Source organism: Aotus nancymaae, unplaced genomic scaffold (assembly GCF_030222135.1).
Source record: "Aotus nancymaae isolate 86718 unplaced genomic scaffold, 86718_ANA_hifiasm-v0.15.2.pri h1tg000028l, whole genome shotgun sequence".
In the NCBI taxonomy this organism is placed as follows: domain Eukaryota; kingdom Metazoa; phylum Chordata; class Mammalia; order Primates; family Aotidae; genus Aotus; species Aotus nancymaae.
Window position 1 is genome coordinate 29,801,972 of NW_026988441.1, and position 18,674 is coordinate 29,820,645.

The following is an 18,674-nucleotide window of genomic DNA, read 5'->3' on the forward strand; positions in this document are numbered from 1 at the left end:
GGCTGAGGCAGGTGGATCACAAGGTCAAGAGATCGAGACAATCCTGGCTAACGTCGTAAAATCCTGTCTCTACTAAAAATACAAAAATTAGCCAGGCATGGTGGCAGCCACGTGTAGTCCCAGCTACTTGGGAGGCTGCGGCGGAGGCAGCAATGAACCAAAATCACACCACTGCACACGGGCACGAGCCACAGAGTAAGACTCCGTCTCAAAAAAATAATAAACTAATTTAATTTAATTTAATGTACACTTTTGACTCCAACAGGCCTGGGTTCAACTCTCAGCTCTCCTATTTCCTAGGTTAGCAGCCTTGGGTGAACCCAGACCCTGCCATCGGCCTCCCTTTGCCAACCTGTGAAATGGATTAATAATAACAGGACCTACCCACTAAGGTTGTTTGGGACAGCTCGGTGAAATAAGGCACATAAGCACGGAAAGGCCTTGTCACTCAGCACACAAAATGTTAGCCATGATGACTCCTCCTATTATTACTATTTGATAGAAGCGAGAGCAATTCAAAGGTGGCACCCTCAGAATGCTGTGGGTGGCTGACATGCCTGCTCCCTCTCTACACCAGCCCCAATGTCATCCAGCAGGCCTGCCTTGGCAGAGGTGGCCCCGCCTTGCCGGGGCCTGCGTGATCTGGCAGTGGCAAAGCCAGCGACTGGCTCTGCAGCCCAGCCCACGCCCGGTTTGTCAGGTTGGCCTGGCCATGCACAGGCTGAGGACTTGTTATACAAGGTGTGTGGGCTCCCAAGAAGAAATACAGGGCATGGACCAGGGCTGACGCCAGGTACCAGATACATGCCTCTTCTTGAACTGCAGGGGCTGGGGCCGGCCAGGAGCCTGGTGGAAGAGCACCCCAATGCTGGCCCCATCACCCCACATCCCAGCCCTCCTTTTCACTCCAAGCCTACAGCCAAGGCAGCCTGCCCCTGTCCCAACTGATTCATGGTACCGCCTTGACTTCCTTCACATCGTAGGGCTGTTTTACCCCAGAGACTTACATATTCCCCCAAAGTGCCAGAGCCCAGAAGGCCTGAGCTGACAGGGGCCTTCTAGGTTGTTTTTTTTAGATGGGGTCCTGCTCTGTCACCAAGGAGGCTGGAGTGCAGTGGTGTGATCTTGGCTCACTGCAACCTCCCCTTCCTGGGCTTAAGTGATCCTCCCACCTCAGCCTCCTAAGTAGCTGGGACTATAGGCGCCTGCCACCATGCTCAGCTAATTTTTTGAATTTTTTATAAAAAAAATTAATATAGGGTCAGCCAGGTACGGTGGCTCACGTCTGTAATCCCAACACTTTGGGAGGCTGAGGCGAGGGAATCACCTGAGGTCAGGATTCAAGACCAGTCTGACCAACATGGACAAGCCCTGTCTCTACTAAAAATACAAAAATAGCTGGGCGTGGTGGCACATGCCTGTAATCCCAGCTACTCGGGAGGCTGAGGCAAGAGAATCGCTTGAACCTGGGAGGTGGAGGTTTCAGTGAGCAGAGATCATGCCATCGCACCCCAGCCTGGGCAAAAATAGCAAAATTCCATCTCAAAAAAAAAATTAGGCCGGGCACGGTGGCTCACGCCTATAATCCCAGCACTTTGGGAGGCTGAGGCGGGTGGATCACGAGGTCAAGAGATCAAGACCATCCTGGTCAACAAGGTGAAACCCCATCTCTACTAAAAATACAAAAATTAGCTGGGCATGGTGGTACGCGCCTGTAATCCCAGCTACTCAGGAGGCTGAGGCAGGAGAATTGCTCGAACCCAGGAGACGGAGGTTGCGGTGAGCCGAGATCACGCCATTGCACTCCAGCCTGGGTAACAAGAGCGAAATTCCGTCTCAAAAAAAAAAATTAATATAGGGTCTCCCTATATTGCTCAGGCTGGTCTCAAACTCCTGGGCTCAAACCATTCTCCAGCCTCAGCCTCCCAAAGTGCTGGGATTACAGGCCATGCCCAGCCTGGCTTCTAGGTCTTTTGGAGTCTCCACTCAGCACTCCAAATTTCTCAAGTTCTGAGAAAGAGCTTCAGAGTCATTTATGACTAATGAGAGCAAAGCTAAGTTGGCAAATGGGGTAAAGGAGGTACTCCCTTTACAGCTTTGATCATATTCGAAACTTTTGCTAACAATTTCCTTGGCCCAAATGGAATCCTGGCAGAAAAAGAAGTTTCAAAACCACTAGTAATCTAGACCATTGCAGGGCTATCATTTTCTGCCCACCATCCCAAGTGTGGCCACACCTGGACATGAGCCTCAGAAAAGGTTCTATAAAGCTCTGCCTCTGTTGTGTGACCTCAGGTGAGTGTCTGCACCTCTCTAAGCCTTGATTTCTTCATCCATTAAGACAGAAACCCTATTTACCCTCCTCACAGGGCTGCAATGACAATGCAACATTTATAAAGTGTTCAGCCCACTTCCGGGCACACAGTAAGCCTTTGATCAATGATACCTGTCATTGCTGTTGGTGCTGCCATCATGTTTATTATTGTGACCTGGCCATCTGGGGTTTGGAGAATCAGGTCCAAGGTTTGTCAACGAAGATAGAAGGGCCAGGCGTAGTGGCTCATGCCTGTAATCCCAGCACTTTGGGAGGCTGAGGCAGGTGGATTGCTTGAGTCCAGGAGTTCGAGACCAGCCTGGGCAACATGGTGAAACCCTGTCTCTACTAAAAATACAAAAAAATAGCCAGGTGTGATGGTGCATGTCTGTAGTCCTAGATACTCAGGAGGCTGAGGTAGGAGGATCGCTTGAGCCCAGGAGGTCAAGGCTGCAGTGAGCTATGATTATGCCACTGCACTCCTGCCTGGGTGACAGAGTGAGACCCTGTCTCGACAACAAAAAAGAAAGAAGAAAGAAGAAGGAAGAGGAGGAGGAGGAGGAGGAAAGGAAAGAAAGAAAAAAGAAAAAGGAGAGATGGGTCCCATTCCCTGAATGCCTCCCTAGTCATCCAAGCCCCTCTGTGGACACCAACGCGGGTCATCACCGGACACCAGCCCAGAGTTAATGTTACTGTTCAGAAACACAAGCTGGGCTATTTGGTGATGCTGGGGCCATTGGAAAGTGGCCAGGGACTTTGAGGTCAAACAGGGCTTGTTTGTTCAAATCCCAGCTCTCTCACTGGGCACTGGGTGTCCAGGGGCACAGCCTTCTTCTCTCTGGGCCTCAGTTTCCTTGCCTGTAAAATGAGGGTGGTGGGGGGATCTGGGGAGGTTCCTCCTCTTTGGGGTTTGGAGTTACTCAGGGAAGAGTTTGATGCTCCCAGCCCTGGCTGGGCACCGCTCCAGGACCCAGAAGTAGTGGGTAGGGCAAGAGGTACAGGGAAGGAGGAATTTCGGGCACACAGCCAGCCCTGGCCATCTCCTTTTGCCTATGGGATGGTGACAGACACACAATGAGTGCATGCATGAGGGGTGAGCAGGCAGATGAACCAAGTGAGATGCCCTGAGCCTGGGCCCCTCCAGCCTGAGACTCCCCAGGTGGCTAGCCTCGGCCACCTTGCATACCCAGGCTGGTCCAGGCCCTTGGGAGATCAGAAAGCATCATCCTTCCAGCATCTACCAGACAGACATCACCTGGGACCAACCGCAGGACGTCACTCAACCCTCAGAGCCAACTCTCAGGGCCAGAAGAACATCGTCTTTTCATAGAGGGGCTCTGAGTCTGGCATGGATGGGCAGAGGGTCCCTGATGGCAGCTGGACGGCAAGCCTAACCCATAGGTTGAATGTACAGCCTCCCCTTCAAGACAATGTGCAGTGGTGAAATCTAAGGTGAATCCCCATTCAGCCCCAAAGAGGCGTCCCAGGGCAGGGCTTGAACCTATCTGGGATACCCTGACCACGAAAGGGGTCTTCTGGAGGCTCCCTCCCCATCACAGACACCCAAAGGATGCACCTAGGACTCCAAAGCGCGTGCGCATACACACACACACACACACACACACACACACACACACAGGCACAAATGCAGCAAACGTCGAGGACACACCCACGTGCCCCTCTCCCCGCAACTGTCCTGGGCATGCAGCCCTGTCCTGGGTCCTGAGGGAGTCCCCACGGTCGGCTGCGCCCCTCCTGCCTCCACGGGCGCAGTCCTTCGCCCTCACCCCTCCGGCACTGAGCCCGGCGAGCCTCGGGTTACAGCGCAGCGCCGCGGCGGCGCTCAGGTTACAGCCTCCACCCCGCGCGCACTCACCAGTTGGTCTCAGCCTCCCGTCCCGGATCCGGATCTGCTGGCGCCACTACCGGGGATCTGACCGCACCGTCCCGCGGCCCAGCCCTTTAACCCCGCCCGACCGCGCCAAAGGGTTCCGCCCCCCGGACACCCCGCCCTGGGCCCCCGCAGGCCAGGGCTGCCCCCAGAAGAGGAGGGAACAAGAAATAGGCGTGTTAAGGGGTGGAGAGAGACAGAGAGAGAGACTGAGACTGAGATGGAGAGACGGAGAGAGACAGACGGAAGTCCCAAACCATCAGGGACTGCTCTGGACCACACTCCTCCCACACCAGCATCCCTCATGGCCCCCACTCCCGGGTTTGCTCCCAAGCTTGGACAGCAATCCCTAAACCATCAGCCCCTGGGCCCCACTAGCCCCCCGAGAAGCCTCCTCTGGGGCCCTCAGGAATTCTCTGGCTCCACCAGCCCTTGGGAACAAGCCCTTCCCCTCTGTCTGGATCCTGAACCTAACCTGTCGTACCCCCGCCCCCACAACACACACACCCCTGGAGGCTTTGCAGCCTCCAGCTCTTCCGCCAGGAAGACCTCCAGCCTCAACAAATAACACCAGATTGGTTCTGCTCCCCCCGCCCCACTCCTCCCCACCCACTGCCAGACACCTTGAGCCTCTGGCCAGGATGTTGTCCTTGGCAAGCCCATCTGTTCCAACTGTGTCCAGACAGTCAGCTCCGCCTCTGGATGTGTCTGTCCTCCTGGGTTGGTGGGTGGATGTGTGGCTGACCTGAGCAAGTGGGCAGACAGATGAGAAGACAAGAATCTCCACTTGCCCCAGCAGCTGGTAAACTCAGAAGACTTCCTTATCCCTCTTTTTTCCGATAACACTCTCTCACCTGGTGCTGGGCCCTTGGGAAGAGGGCGTGGGAGGAGCGAGGCATGTTTCCAGGTGAAGAAGAGGAGACACACGTAATTGAAGTTTTGCTGCTTGGAGGAGGCAGACATGAGGTTGGGGAGGGCGACGTGAAGGATGTGACATTTGAGCTGGGGCTGCAGGGAGAGGTTGGATTTCAACAGGTACGAGAGAGGGGGTATGGCTCAAGCACAGAGAAACTGGAGGGTGTGACTTGGCAGGTGGCTTTCCCTGGCCTTGTGGTGTGAGAGGTGTGGAGGCTGGAGGCAGGAGTTGACTGTGAAGGTCAGCTTAAGTGGCTGGGTCTTGGTCTGGTGGGCACTGGGGAGCCATGGATGGTGCTTGAGTAGGGGAGGTGCCCCCTGTTAATTGATTGGTCTCCCTCTGTCATCCAGGCTGGGGTGACTCCTGGGCTCAAGCCATCCTCCTACTTCAGCCTCCTGAGTAGTTGGGACTACAGACGCATGTCACCACACCCAGCCAATTTTTTTCCATTTTTTTAGAGATGGGGTCTCACTATGTTGCCCAGGCTGGTCTCAAACTCCTGGGCTCAAGCCATTCTCCCAGCTCATAGAGCTTTTTTTAAAAAAAAAAAAGTTATTTATTTGTGTCTTTAATTTTTATTTACTTCTGAGGAAGAGTTTATTTTTATTAATCTTTTATTCATAATGTATCATTAAAGCCTATTGTAGAAATTGAATTGAAATATGAATTTTGTTTTGCTAAGAATTCTGGCCAAGGCGGAGCTTACTGGAAGCACTTCGGAAAATGCTGAGATTCACACAGAGTGAAGTTTGAGAGGGACCCCTCCAGTGGCCGAAGGGGACAGAGACAATGGGTGGGGGTAGCTGAGACCCAGGAAAGGGTTAGGGCTGGGGTCCCAGAGGTCATCGGGGTTCTAGGGAAGAGAGAAGGAGAGTAAGGTATCCACCCAGGTTCTCTGCTCTTAGAGAGCTGCAGACCAGGAAGGAGTAAGTCAAAGGGCCTGGAGGCACTAAGAGTGCGCTTCGTGGATGTGTGGCCTTGAGCAAGTCATATAACTGCTCTGAGCCTCCATCCCCCTATGGATAAAGTTCAGGAGAAGCCCATGTGACGAGGTGATGTTCAGCCCCACTCCTGGCACAGAGCACAGGCTGGACAAACATCAGAGTTTGCAGTTTGATTGGGGCCATCCTGGTAGAGCAGAGTTTTCTGCCAGGGAATATTTAGCAATATCAGGAGGTCACACTGCTGGGTCAGGGTGGGGGTGGGGGCGGGGAAGATTGGGGGCGGGGTGCAACTGGCATCTAGTAGGTGAGGGCCAGAGATGCTATTCAACATCCTGCAATGCACAGAACACCCCACCCCTGAAGAATGGTAAACTGTGGGTCACCTTCAGTCTAAAAGACCCATGGGACAACATTCAGGGAGACACCCAGGAGGCAGCTGGGCTCAGCGTGAGGGTACCTCCTGAGAAGTGCATCTGTGAGTCACCTGCCTTGAGAAGATGGTGGATGGTAGGGGAGTAGGTCAGTGAGATCACTCAGGAGGGAGGTGAGCAGAGAAGAGGAGGAGAGGGCAAAAGTGCTGCCTTTTTTTTTTTTTTTTTTGGGCGAGCCTCTCTCTGTCGCTCTGTTGTCCAGGCTGGAGTTCAGTGGTGCGATCTCAGCTCACTGTAACTTCTGCCTCCCGGGTTCAAGTGATTCTCCTGCCTCAGCCTCCCAAGTAGCTGGGACTACAGGCACACACCACCACACCACCCCTGGCTAATTTTTGTATTTTTAGTAGAGAAGGGGTTCACCATGTTGGCCAGGCTGGTCTCAAACTCCTGACCTTGTGATCCACCCGCCTTGGCCTCCCAAAGTGCTGGGATTACAGAGGAGAGCCACCGCACCCGGCCTTTTTTTATTTTTTAAGACAGAGTCTCACTCTGTCACTCTGTTGCACAGGCTGAAGTGCAGTGGCGTGATCTCAGCTCACTGTAACCTCCATTCCAAGCTTCAAGTGATTCTCCTGCCTCAACCTCCCAAGTAGCTGGGACTACAGGCGTGCACCACCATGCCCAGCTAATTTTTGTATTTTTACTAGAGATGGGGTTTCACCATGTTGGCCAGGCTGGTCTCAAACTTCTGACCTCAGGTGATCCACCCAACTTGACCTACCAAAGTGCTGAGATTACAGGTATGAGCCACCACCCCAGCTTTTTTTTTTTTTTTTAATGAGATGGAATTTTGCTCTGTTACCCAGGCTGGAGTGCAGCGGCATGATCTTGGCTCACTGCAACCTCCAGCTCCCAGGTTCAAGCAATTCTCCTGCCTCAGCCTCCTTAGGAGCTGGGCTTACAGGATCACGCCACCACACTGGGCTAACTTTTGTCTTTTTAGTAGAGACAGGGTTTCACCATGTTGGCCAGGCTGGTCTCAAACTCCTGACCTCAGGGATCACAGCTACATTTAGAGAGGGGACAGGCAGCAGCACAGAGTTGGAGCTGGAGCTAGAGTTTGCAGAAGAGCAGTAACAGGCACCATCACTTGCACCTAGACGTCAAGGAACCCAGGGTCTAGAGCTGTGTGGTTCCCAAGCCACCGGAACCCTCAGCCTGACACAGCCGAGGTCTCAGTGGGGTGAGGTTAAAGTGGGAGGGGAGTAGGCCGGGCGCGGTGGCTCACGCCTGTAATCTCAGCATTTTGGGAGGCCGAGGCGGGCGGATTACCTGAGGTCAGGAGTTAGAGACCAGCCTGGCCAACATGGTGAAACCCTGTCTCTATTAAAAAAAAAAAAAAAAAAAAAAAAAGGTGGGAGGTGAGGAAGTGGAGATGGTGGCTGGACAGGGGAAATGGTAGGAGAAAGCTGTCTGGGAATGGACAGGTCAGGTCATGGCAGGGGGCCAAAGATAAGAAGAGGGATCTCGCTGCACCCTGCTCGTAGCGACGTGAAATGGTTCAACCATGGTGGAAAAGTTTGGGAATTTCTCAAAAAGCTAATCAGATTACCATATGACCCAGATATTCCACTCCTAGGTATATACCCACGACAACTGAAAACTAGTACTTGCCAGGTACAGCGGCTTACAGCTAGGATCTCAGCACTTTGGGAGGCTGAGGCAAGAGAGCATCACTTGAGCCCAGGAGTTCCAGACTAGCCTGGGCAACAACATGGCAAGACTTCGTCTCTACAAAATATAGAAAATACAGGTACAGCGTGGTGGTGCGTACCTGTAGTCCCAGATACTTGTGAGGCTGTGGTGGGAGGATAGCTTAAACCTGGTAGGCTGAGATTGCAGGGAGCTGAGATTGCACCACCGCATGCCATCCCGGCTACAGAATGAGACCCTGTCTCAAAAAAAGAGAGAGAGAGAGAAGGAAAGAAAGAAGAAAGGAAGGAAGGAAGGGAGGGAGGGAAAGGAAAGGAAGGAAGAACAGGTACTCACATGTGTAATTATAGAAGAGTACTCAGGATAGCACTATTTATGATAGCCAAAGGTGGAAACAACCCAAATTCTACCAACAGATGAATGGATAAACAAATTGTGGTCCATCCATGCAACAGAATATTACACAGTCATAAAAAAGACATAAAGGCCAGGCACAATATCTCATGCCTGTAATCCCAGCACTTTGGGAGGCTGAGGCAGGTGGATCACCTAAGGTCAGGAGGTCAAACCAACCTGGTCAACATGGTGAAACCCCATCTCAACTAAAATACAAAAAATTAGCCAGGTGTGGTGGTGGCCAACTGTAGTCCCAGCTACTCTGGAGGCTGAGGCAGGGGAATGACTTGAACCCGGGAGGCAGAGGCTGCAGTGAGCCAAGATCACGCCTCTACACTCCAGCCTGGGCAACAGAGGGAGACTCCATCTGAAAAAAATATATATAAAAATAAAGTCCTGATCCATGCTGCAATGTAGATGAGTCTCGTAAACATTGTGCTGAGTGAAAGAAATCAGACACAATAGGTCCCACAGTGTATTATTCCATTTATAGGAAATATTCAGACTAAGTAAATTCACGGAGACAGAAAGTGGAGTAGCAGTTGCCACGGGGACTGGGGAAGGAGGATGGAGAGAGAAGCCCATACCCAGGGGGAGTGGTTATAGGACCTCCTCTTGGGGTGACAAAAATGTTTTGGAGCTAGATAAAGGTGATGGTTGCATAACACTGTGAATGCACTAAAATGTCACTGAATTTTACACTTCATAGGGTTAACTTTATGTTACGTGAATTTCACATCAATTTTTTTTTTTGAGACAGTCTCCCCTCTGTCACCCAGGATAGAGTCCAGTGACATGATCTCAGCTCACTGCAACTTCTACCTCCTGGGTTCAAACAATTCTCATCCCTCAGCCTCCCAAGTGGCTGGGATTACAGGCCTGTGACCCCTGCCCAGATAATTTTTTAGTATTTTTAGTAGAGACAGGGTTTCGCCATGTTGACCAGACTGGTCTCGAACTCCTGACCTCAAGTGATCTGCCCGCCTCAGCCTCCCAAAGTGCTGGGATTACAGGCGTGAGCCACCACACCTGGCCTCTATTTGTAATTTTGTATCTTTTCACCAATTTTACATATATATATAGAGAGAGAGAGAGAGAGAGAGAGAGTCGGTGGATCCCCTGAGGTTGGGAGTTGGAGACCAGCCTGGCCAACATGGAGAAACCCTGTCTCTACTAAAAATACAAAATTAGCCAGGCATGGTGGCGCATGCCTGTAATCCCAGCTACTTGGGAGGCTGAGGCAGGAGAATTTCTTGAACCCGGGAGGCGGAGGTTGCAGTGAGCAGAGAGAGCGCCACTGCACTCCAGCCTGGGCAACAAGAGTCTCAAAAAAAAAAAAAAAAAAAGAAAGAAAGAAAGGAAAGAAAGAAAGCAATTCAAAGGTGAGAGGCGAGTTGGGTGTTAAATGGCCCCTTCCAACATGTGCTGGCCACTTTCCTTCTCCCCATCCACACACAAGCCGCTTGGGACCATTTTTGCCAAACCCATCGAGATCACCTCTCCAACTTTAAACCCTTTGCACATGCTCTTCCCTCTGCTTGGAATTATCTTCCTCTCACCCACCCAACTAACTCCTACTTACCGGCCATTTTTTCTGAGGGCTTCCCCAGTCACTGGGCTCAGTTCAAGCCTGTACTCAATGCAGCCACAGCCCCTGTTTATCCTCGGTTCCAGCAAAATAGCTCTTGGAATGATTTTTTTTCTTTCTTTTTCTTTTCTTTTTCTTTTTTTTTTTTTTTGAGAAGGAGTCTTTCTCTGTCACCAGGCTGGAGTGCAATAGCGCCATCTCAGCTCACCGCAACTTCTGCCTCCTGGGTTCAAGCAATTCTCCTGCCTCAGCCTTCTGAGTAGCTGGGACTACAGGCACTTATCCCGCTAATATTTGTATTTTTAGTAGGGACAGGGTTTCACCATGTTGGCCAGACTGGTCTCAAACTCCTAACCTCAAAGCCCACCTCAGCCTCCCAAAGTACTGGGATTACAGGAGTGAGCCACCACGCCTGGTCTATTCTTTTTGTTTGTTTGTTTTGTTTTGTTTTTTTGTTTTGAGTCAGACTTTTGCTTTTACTACCCAGGCTGGAGTGCAATGTGCAACCTCGGCTCACCACAACCTCCATCACCCTAGTTCAAGCCATTCTCCTGCCTCAGCCTCCCAAGTAGCTGGGACAGGCATGCACCACCACGCCTGGCTAATTTTGCATTTTTAGTAGAGACAGGGTTTCCTCCATGTTGGTCAGGCTGGTCTCGAACTCCTGACCTCAGGTGATCCACCCACCTTAGCCTCCCAAAGTGCTGGGATTACAGGCATGAGCCACCTCGTGCGGCTCTTAGAATGATTTGTTTAGCCCTGGATAGGGCTGTAAGTTCCATGCAGGTAGAAGGGGTCTTTCTCATTCTCTATCTTGTCCCCAGCCCCAGCTGTCACACAGCACATATTCATTTAACAAACGCCAGGTTTGCACATGGTGCCAGGCATTGCTCTGCAGTGAATAAACAGAAACACATAAATTAAAAGCACATATTCTATGTGATATGTGCTATGGAAGAAAACCCAGCAAGGTAAGGAGATGGGAAACCCTTTCTGAGGAGGTGATATTTAAACAGAGATCTTAAGGGAGGGGAGGAAAAGCATTCCAAGCAGCAGGCACAGCCTGTGTAAAGGCCCTGAGGCCAGACTATGCCTTTAAAGAACAGTCAAGAGGCCAGTGAAGCTGGAGCAGAGTGAGTGAGGGGGATACTTGGAGGAGATGAAGGCAGGAAAGTGACAGGACAGGTTGTCTAGGTCCTGGGGGGGGTCACTGGGAGGACTTAGGCTATTACTCTGAAGAAGGTGGGAGCCACAGAGGGTCCTCTGAGAGGTTTTAACAGGCGGCAATATTATGAACAGAGTAAAGGGGGAGCAAGAGCTTCCTCACTACCCCGCCCTGAAGGAACTGAGAGTTGTGAAAAGTAGTGGAATTTGTGATTAGTTTAATAAAAGGTGGAGCTAATGGGATTTGCTGACAGACTGGATGTAACTCCAACGTTTTCCACCTGGGCATCATTTAGGCTGGAGGTTTGTTTTATTTTTGAGATAGGGTCTCACTCTGTCATCTAGGCTGGAGGACAGTGGTGCGTGCAGTCATAGTCCACTGCAGCCTCGACCTCCTGGGCTCAAGCAATCCCTGGTCTCAGCCTCCCAAGTACCTAAAACTACAGGTGTTCACCACCATGCCCAGCTACTTTTTTTTTTTGAAGAGATGGGGATCCCACTATGTTGAGTCCCTGAGCTCAAGCCTCAGATTCCCAAACTGTTGGGGTTACAGGTGTGAGCCACCTTGCCTGGCCTAGGCTGGAGTTTTTAATGGAATGAGTAAAAGAGAAGGAGGAGGGTGAAGGACAAGAGATTAAAACAGTCAAACAGGAAGACTGGGGGTGGAGGAAGGGAGGGGAGAGAAGCTCCAGTGGAGGAGGAAGGCAATAGCAATAAAATCCCAGTGGGTGTGAGAAGATGCCTTTGGGCAAGTGGAGGGAGGAGAGGTCCTTGTCCTCAGAAACTAGAGAGATGGAGACTGTGGTCCCCTAGGAAGGGGGAGGATTGGGGAGAAGGGGTTCTGCTTGGGAGGGGGAGGGGGTGGGGGTGAGAAGGACCTCTCCTTCATCCCTGGGAATTATCCAGGCGCTGGTGACACCTCTCCCTTCTGGGCCATAAATCCTAGTGGTCACTCTGGCGGAGGCGTGATGGGAAGTGGAGAACAAGATTCTTTCTCAGCAGGTATGGCTGGGGAGGTGTCCTCTCTGGCCTTTGCCTGGAGTGACCTAGCCCCCTCCGCTCCTCCACACACACCTGCCTCCATTTCCTCACAGTCCTCGGAGATTAATCTCCACCTCCTTCCACAAGGGCCCACAGACACGGGATTTGTGAAGGAGAGGAGAAATGACATTATTAACACCCCCGGGAGAACGTCATGCTGAGTTCCCCCTAGCCAATCAGATTCCACCCTCCCACACCTCAGCCAATTAAATCCTCTTATATCCCTCAGTCAATCAAACCCCAATCTCCTGTTTCTCATCGGATTGGACTCTGCCCTCTGCCCCCTCCATCAGTAAAATGCTACTCTCCAACCACTCAGCCAATCAGACTCCACCTTAGTCTATTAAACTATTCTCAGCCAATCAGACTTCCATATTCTACTTTCCAGCCAATCAGACTTTGCTTGTCTGCCCACCTTACCTACTACTTCCACTTTTCAGTTCCTCAGCCAATCAGATTCTGCCCTCCCCTTTTCCCCCAGCTCCCCCAGCCTATCAAAAGCAACCTTGTCCCTCTGTGAATAAGAATTCCCCTTCAGGAGAAGCAGGCAGATATCTAGGCCTGGCTCTGACACTTACCAGCTCTGTGGCCTCAGGTACACCTCTTAGCGTCTCTGTGCTTCATTTTTATCAACTGTAAAATGGGAGTGCTCCTCCTTCTTCCCTCTTAAGGTGGTCCTAAGACCCCAACAGGGTGTGAACATCGTCTGTCATTAAGAAAATGTTGTGTAAATGTCCCTTATTCTCACACTTTTCCTCCTTCTCCCAATCCCCGAAAGCTGTTCCCTCTGCTGGAATGCTCTTGCCTGTGGGACCAACTCCTATTCATTCTTCAAAGCCCCTGCAGCACCCCGTCTTCCAGAAATCTTTCTATGCTCCCATCCCAGGCTGTACCTTACCTCATATCTAGGTTGTTTCAGCTAGCCCAGTCCTGACCACAGGGGGCTGAGAGTGACTGGCTGCTATTGCCCCCCATCTGGGAACCTCAGAGCCCAGGGCTTGGGCCTTTTCGGGACCCAGAATCTCCCAGTATGTGACTGGGCACAATAGAGGTAGGTGCCTTTCCAATCTTTGCTGACAAACTGGGTCAGTGGGAAAAAATGTATTTTAATTCTGATCAACTTTAGTGGAATCCAACATTGGCCTTTGGTGGGGAGAGGTGTTAAATCCCTTAAGACCATGTACAAAATCAGGAGTTCATTTTCCAGCAGAGATTGGGAGCTATAGCTTATACCAGATTTAATTTTTTTTTTTAATTTTGTGGGTACACAGTATTTCATCAGATTTTGAAAAGAAAATGAGTTAAGAACTTGGTGGGGAGTGGGTGGTGGTGTTTTTACTTTAACAGACAGGGTCTCACTATATTGCCCAGGTTGGTCTTGAACTCCTGGCAGCAAGAGATCCTCCTGCCTCAACTTCCCAAGGGTTGAAATGATAGACATGAGCTACTGCACCCAATGAGAACTTTGTTTTACTAATTGGAGTCCCAAAAAGGGATAGTTACTTGCCCAAGTTCACACAGCCTGGTGAGGACAGAATTTGACTTGACCTCTTTTTTTTTTTTTTTTTTCCTTAACGGACTTGAACTCTTGTGGTCCATCTAAGGAGTGTCCCTAGATTCCGATGCCAAGCATGGAAAAAGGCCTTCATCCTCACAAGCCGATTTAGGATGAAAGAAAATTTACATTTATAATAATAAACCCAAGGCCAGGTGCACTGGCTCATGCCTGTAATCCCATCATTTTGGGAGGTCGAGGCAGGCAGATTATCTGAGGTCAGGAGTTCAAAACCAGCCTCGCCAATATGGTGAAACCCCCATCTCTACTAAAAAATACAAAAATTAGCCAGGCATGGTGGTGGACACCTGTAATCCCAGCTACTCAGGAGGCTGAGGCAGGGAGGATTGTTGAACGTGGGAGGCGGAGGTTGCAGTGAGCCAATATTGCACCACCGCACTCCAGCCTGGGTGACAGAGCAAGACTCCATCTCAAATAATAATAATAATAATAATAATAACAATAATAGTAATAGGCCGGGCGCTGTGGCTCACGCCTGTAATCCCAGCACTTTGGGAGTCCGAGGCGGGTGGATCACGAGGTCAAGAGATCAAGACCATCCTGGTCAACATGGTGAAACCCCGTCTCTACTAAAAATACAAAAAATTAGCTGGCCATGGTGGCGCGTGCCTGTAATCCCAGCTACTCAGGAGGCTGAGGCAGGAGAATTGCCTGAACCCAGGAGGCAGAGGTTGCGGTGAGCCGAGATCGCGCCATTGCACTCCAGCCTGGGTAACAAGAGCGAAACTCCGTCTCAAAAAAAATAATAATAATAATAATAATGAGCCCAGCCATCAGCCAGTCGAGTCGACGGATGTTTCCTGAACGCTGTGTGCCAGGCACCAGTCGCAGCCCCTGGGATGCCGCTCTGAGCAGGACAGGTCCCGGTCCTCACACAGTTTCCAACTAACTGGGGGAGGCTGAAATAAACAAGCAGATGAATAAGAGTGCACCAGATAGGGATCTGCATAAATAGGATGAGGTCACAGGGAGGGACTGGAAACCTGGTCTAAAGAAGGTAGTCCGGGAAAGCATCTAAGAAGGAAGTGATATTTGAGTGATCCTTGAATGACAGGAAGAGGTGAACATGAGCATTCCAACAAAGTGAGCAGTATGTGCAGAGGCCCTGGACCTCGGGGCAGGGGGCGGCGTGGGGGAGACCCAGGAGGGGAGCTGAGAGGGATCAGTAGAAGCCAGAGAGTGAATTCTCTTCTGGGATTCCCCTATGTGCCAGAGGGAATGAGAGGGAAAGAGAAAGGGTGCCCCAGAGGAGGGGGACCGGCAGCAGCCAATGGCTGGAGGCAGGGAAGTGCCAGGCACTCTGCCACATTTGAGGCTCCAGAAATAGGCCCTGCCTACTGCTGTGCTGATATCAACAGAAGAGCAGAGAGCAGGAGTGAGTGGGTTGGAGCAAAGGTGGCACTGCCACCTCCACCAGGGAACCAGTTGCTGTTGTTCGTGATCACAGGCCACCACAGGCTGATTTGGCAAGGATTATGCATTGGCAAAGGTCCGATCCCCCTGCTAATGTTTGTGTTTTTAGTAGAGATGGGGTTTCACCATGTTGGCCAGATCCCCAAAACAGCAAAGCAATGCAGCAGCAGGCTCCCTCCCAGGAGAACCTGGCTTTTGGAATCTCTTCTCCCTGGCTTCTGAAGGGTTAAGAAGCTTCAGGAAATGTCTCAAAAATGCTTGGCAGGCTGGATCCAGGCTGGATCCTTCACCTCTCTGAGCCTCTGTTGGCCACTTTATTTATTTATTTATTTATTTATTTTTGAGACAGGGTCTCACTCTGTCCCTCAGGCTGGAGTGCAGTGGTGCAATCACACCTCATTGCAGCCTCGAACTCCCAGGTTCAACAATCCTCCCACCCGAGCTTCCCAAGTTACTGGGACTAGAGGTGTGCACCCACATCTGGCTAATTTTTTTTTATTTTTTGTAGAGACAGGATTTTCCTGTGTTGCTCAGGCTGGTCTAGAACTACTGAAGTCAAGTGATCCTCGCTCCTCAGCCTCTCCAAGTGCTGGGATTGCAAACATCAGCCCCCGTGCCTGCAGTTAACCGCTTTTTGTCTGTTTGATATATCTGAAAATCAAACACTTAATACAGGCTCCAGCCTCTGCCTATGTGATTAAATTCATTCTCCACAATAAGGTTGTAAGGTAGGGGCTTGGATTATGATTATTTGCAGGTGGAGACACAGAAGCTCAGAGTAAGGAAGTAATCTACCCAATTTGGGGGTTACACCCAGGGCTGTCAGATTCCAGAGAACATGAAGCATGAAGCTGTTGGGACTGGAGCAAGGAAGTGGGGCTAGTAATTTTTTTTTTTTTTTTGAGACGGAGTCTCGCCCTGTCGCCCAAGCTGGAGTACAGTGACACAATCTAAGCTCACTGCAACCTCCACCTCCTGGGTTCACATGATTCTCCTGCCTCAGCCTCCCGAGTAGCTGGGATTACAGGTGCGCTCCACCTTGCCCAGCTAATTTTTGTATTTTTAGTAGAGACGGAGTTTCACCATGTTGGCCAGGCTGGTCTCAAACTCCTGACCTCATGATCCATCTGCCTAGACCTCCCAAAGTGCTGAGATTACAGGTGTGAGCCACCACACCCAGCCCAATTTTTTTTTTTTTCAGAGATTGGGATCTCGTTATGCTGCCCAGACTGGAGTGCAGTGGCATGATCCTAGCCCACTGCAGCCTTGAACTCCTGGCCTCAAGCGATCCTCTTGCCTCAGCCTCCTAAAGTGCTGGGATTACAGCCATGTGACACCATGCTTGGCCTCTTAGGGAGTCAATCCTAAAACGTTCCTTAGCAACTGGGTGGCACCCAGTGGTTACTCAGCAGATGGGAGCTATTTTTTTTTTATTATTTATTTTGAGACAGAGTCTCAATCTGTCGCTCAGGCTGGAGTGCAGTGGCACGATCTCGGCTCACTGCAACCTCCACCTCCCAGGTTCAAGCGATTCTCCTGCGTCAGCCTCCTGAGTACCAGGGATTACAGGTGTGTGCCACCATGCCTGCCTAATTTTTATATTGTTAGTAGAGATGGAGTTTCACCATGTTGACCAGGCTGGTCTCAAACTCCTGACCTCAGGTAGTCCACTCACCTCGGCCTCCCAAAGTGCTGAGATTACAGGTGTGAGCCACCACAGCCAGCAGCATACAAGAGCTATTCTGATGACCATTAACCTCAGGCTGGCATGGGACCACCTCTCCTAGCCTCAGTTTCCTCGTCTGCAAAATGAGGATGTTAACCAGCCTCCATCTATCTCTCCTTAATAACTTTGAGAGGCATCAGAGGGATAAAGTCTGTAACATAAGTGGTGGGGCTTAGCAGTCCCTCAAAAAGTTACACGTGGAGTTACCACGTGACAATACCACTCCTAGGTAAATGTACAAAAGGACTGAAAATAAGTACTCAAACAAATACCTGTACATACATATTCATAGCAATACCCTTCCACTCTCCTCAAAAGTAGAAACAGGCCAGGCACAGTAGCTCACACCTGTAATCCCAGCACTTTGGGAGGCCAAGGTGGGTGGATCACTTGAGGCCAGGAGTTTGAGACCAACCAGGCCAAGATGGTGAAACCCCGTCTCTACTAAAAATACAAAAATTAGCCAGGTGTGGTGGCCGGCGCCTGTAATCCCAGCTACTTGGGAGGCCGAGGCAGAAGACTCACTTGAACCCAGGAGGTGGAGGTTGCAGTGAGCCGCGATCACGCCACTACACTCCAGGCTTAACAGCAAAGTGAGACTCTGTGTCAAAAAAAAAAAAGTATAAACAACTCAAATGATCACCAGTTGTTTCATAGAGAAACAAAATATTGTATTCCTACAATGGAGTATTATTCAGCCACAAAAAGGAATGAAGCATTGATCCATGCTACAAAGTGGATGAACCTCAAAAACACGATGCTGGGTGAGAGAAGCCAGACACAAAAAGCCACGTAGTGTAAGATTCCATTGATCTGAAATACCCAGCATTGGCAGGGCGCGGTGGCTCTTGCCTGTAATCCCAGCACTTTGGGAGGCCAAGTCAGGTGGATCACCTGAGGTCAGGAGTTCAAGACCAGCCTGGCCAACATGCTGAAACCCTGTCTCTACTAAAAATACAAAAAATTAGCCAGGTGTGGTGGCACATGCCTGTAGTCCCAGCTACTTGGGAGGCTGAGGCAGGAGAATCACTTGAACCCAGTGGCAGAGGTTGCAGTGAGCCAAGATCATGCCACTGTACTCCAGCCTGAGTGACAGAGTGAGACTCTGTCTCAAAACAATAAATACCCAGCATAGATTTATAGAGGCAAAAAGCCCATTGATATTTTTCAGGGGTTGGTGGGAGAGGGGAACAGGGAACGATTGATTGCTCAATGGGTACAGGGTTTCCATCTGGAGTGATGAAATATTTTGGAACTAGATAGAGGTGATGGTTGCACAATACTGTGAATGTACTACATGTCATTGAATTGTACACTTCAAAATTATCTTTTTTTTTTTTTTTTTGAGACTGAGTTTCACTCTATTGCCCAGGCTGGAGTGTAGTGGTTCGTTCTCGGCTCACTGCAACCTCCACCTCCCTCAAGCAATTCTCCTGCCTCAGCCTCCTGAGTGGCTGGGATTACAGGCACCGGCCACCACACCCGGCTAATTTTTGTATTTTTTTGTAGAGATGGGGTTTCACTATGTTGGCCTGACTGGTCTGGAACTCCTGACCTCAGGTGATCCACCTGCCTCAGCTTCTCAAAGTGCTGGGATTACTGGTGTGAGCCACAGTGCCCA

At 50.5% G+C, this 18,674-nt stretch overlaps 1 protein-coding gene across 5 annotated transcripts in view; it reads right to left on the bottom strand.

Annotated features, from left to right (window-relative positions):
• The window catches only part of CYP4F22 (cytochrome P450 family 4 subfamily F member 22), a 74,447-nt gene that overhangs the window by 39,669 nt on the left and 16,104 nt on the right, over positions 1-18,674 (bottom strand). For 2 of the 5 annotated variants that reach the window (XM_012457755.3, XM_012457760.3), the window contains exon 2: positions 12,917-13,044. The gene's annotated coding sequence lies outside the window, so the exon portion shown is untranslated. Of the gene's footprint in view, positions 1-4,190; positions 4,222-4,828; positions 5,033-5,059; positions 5,125-12,916; positions 13,045-18,674 lie in introns of those variants that run through there. The other 3 variants (XM_012457759.3, XM_012457756.3, XM_012457757.3) reach the window with 3 other exon arrangements.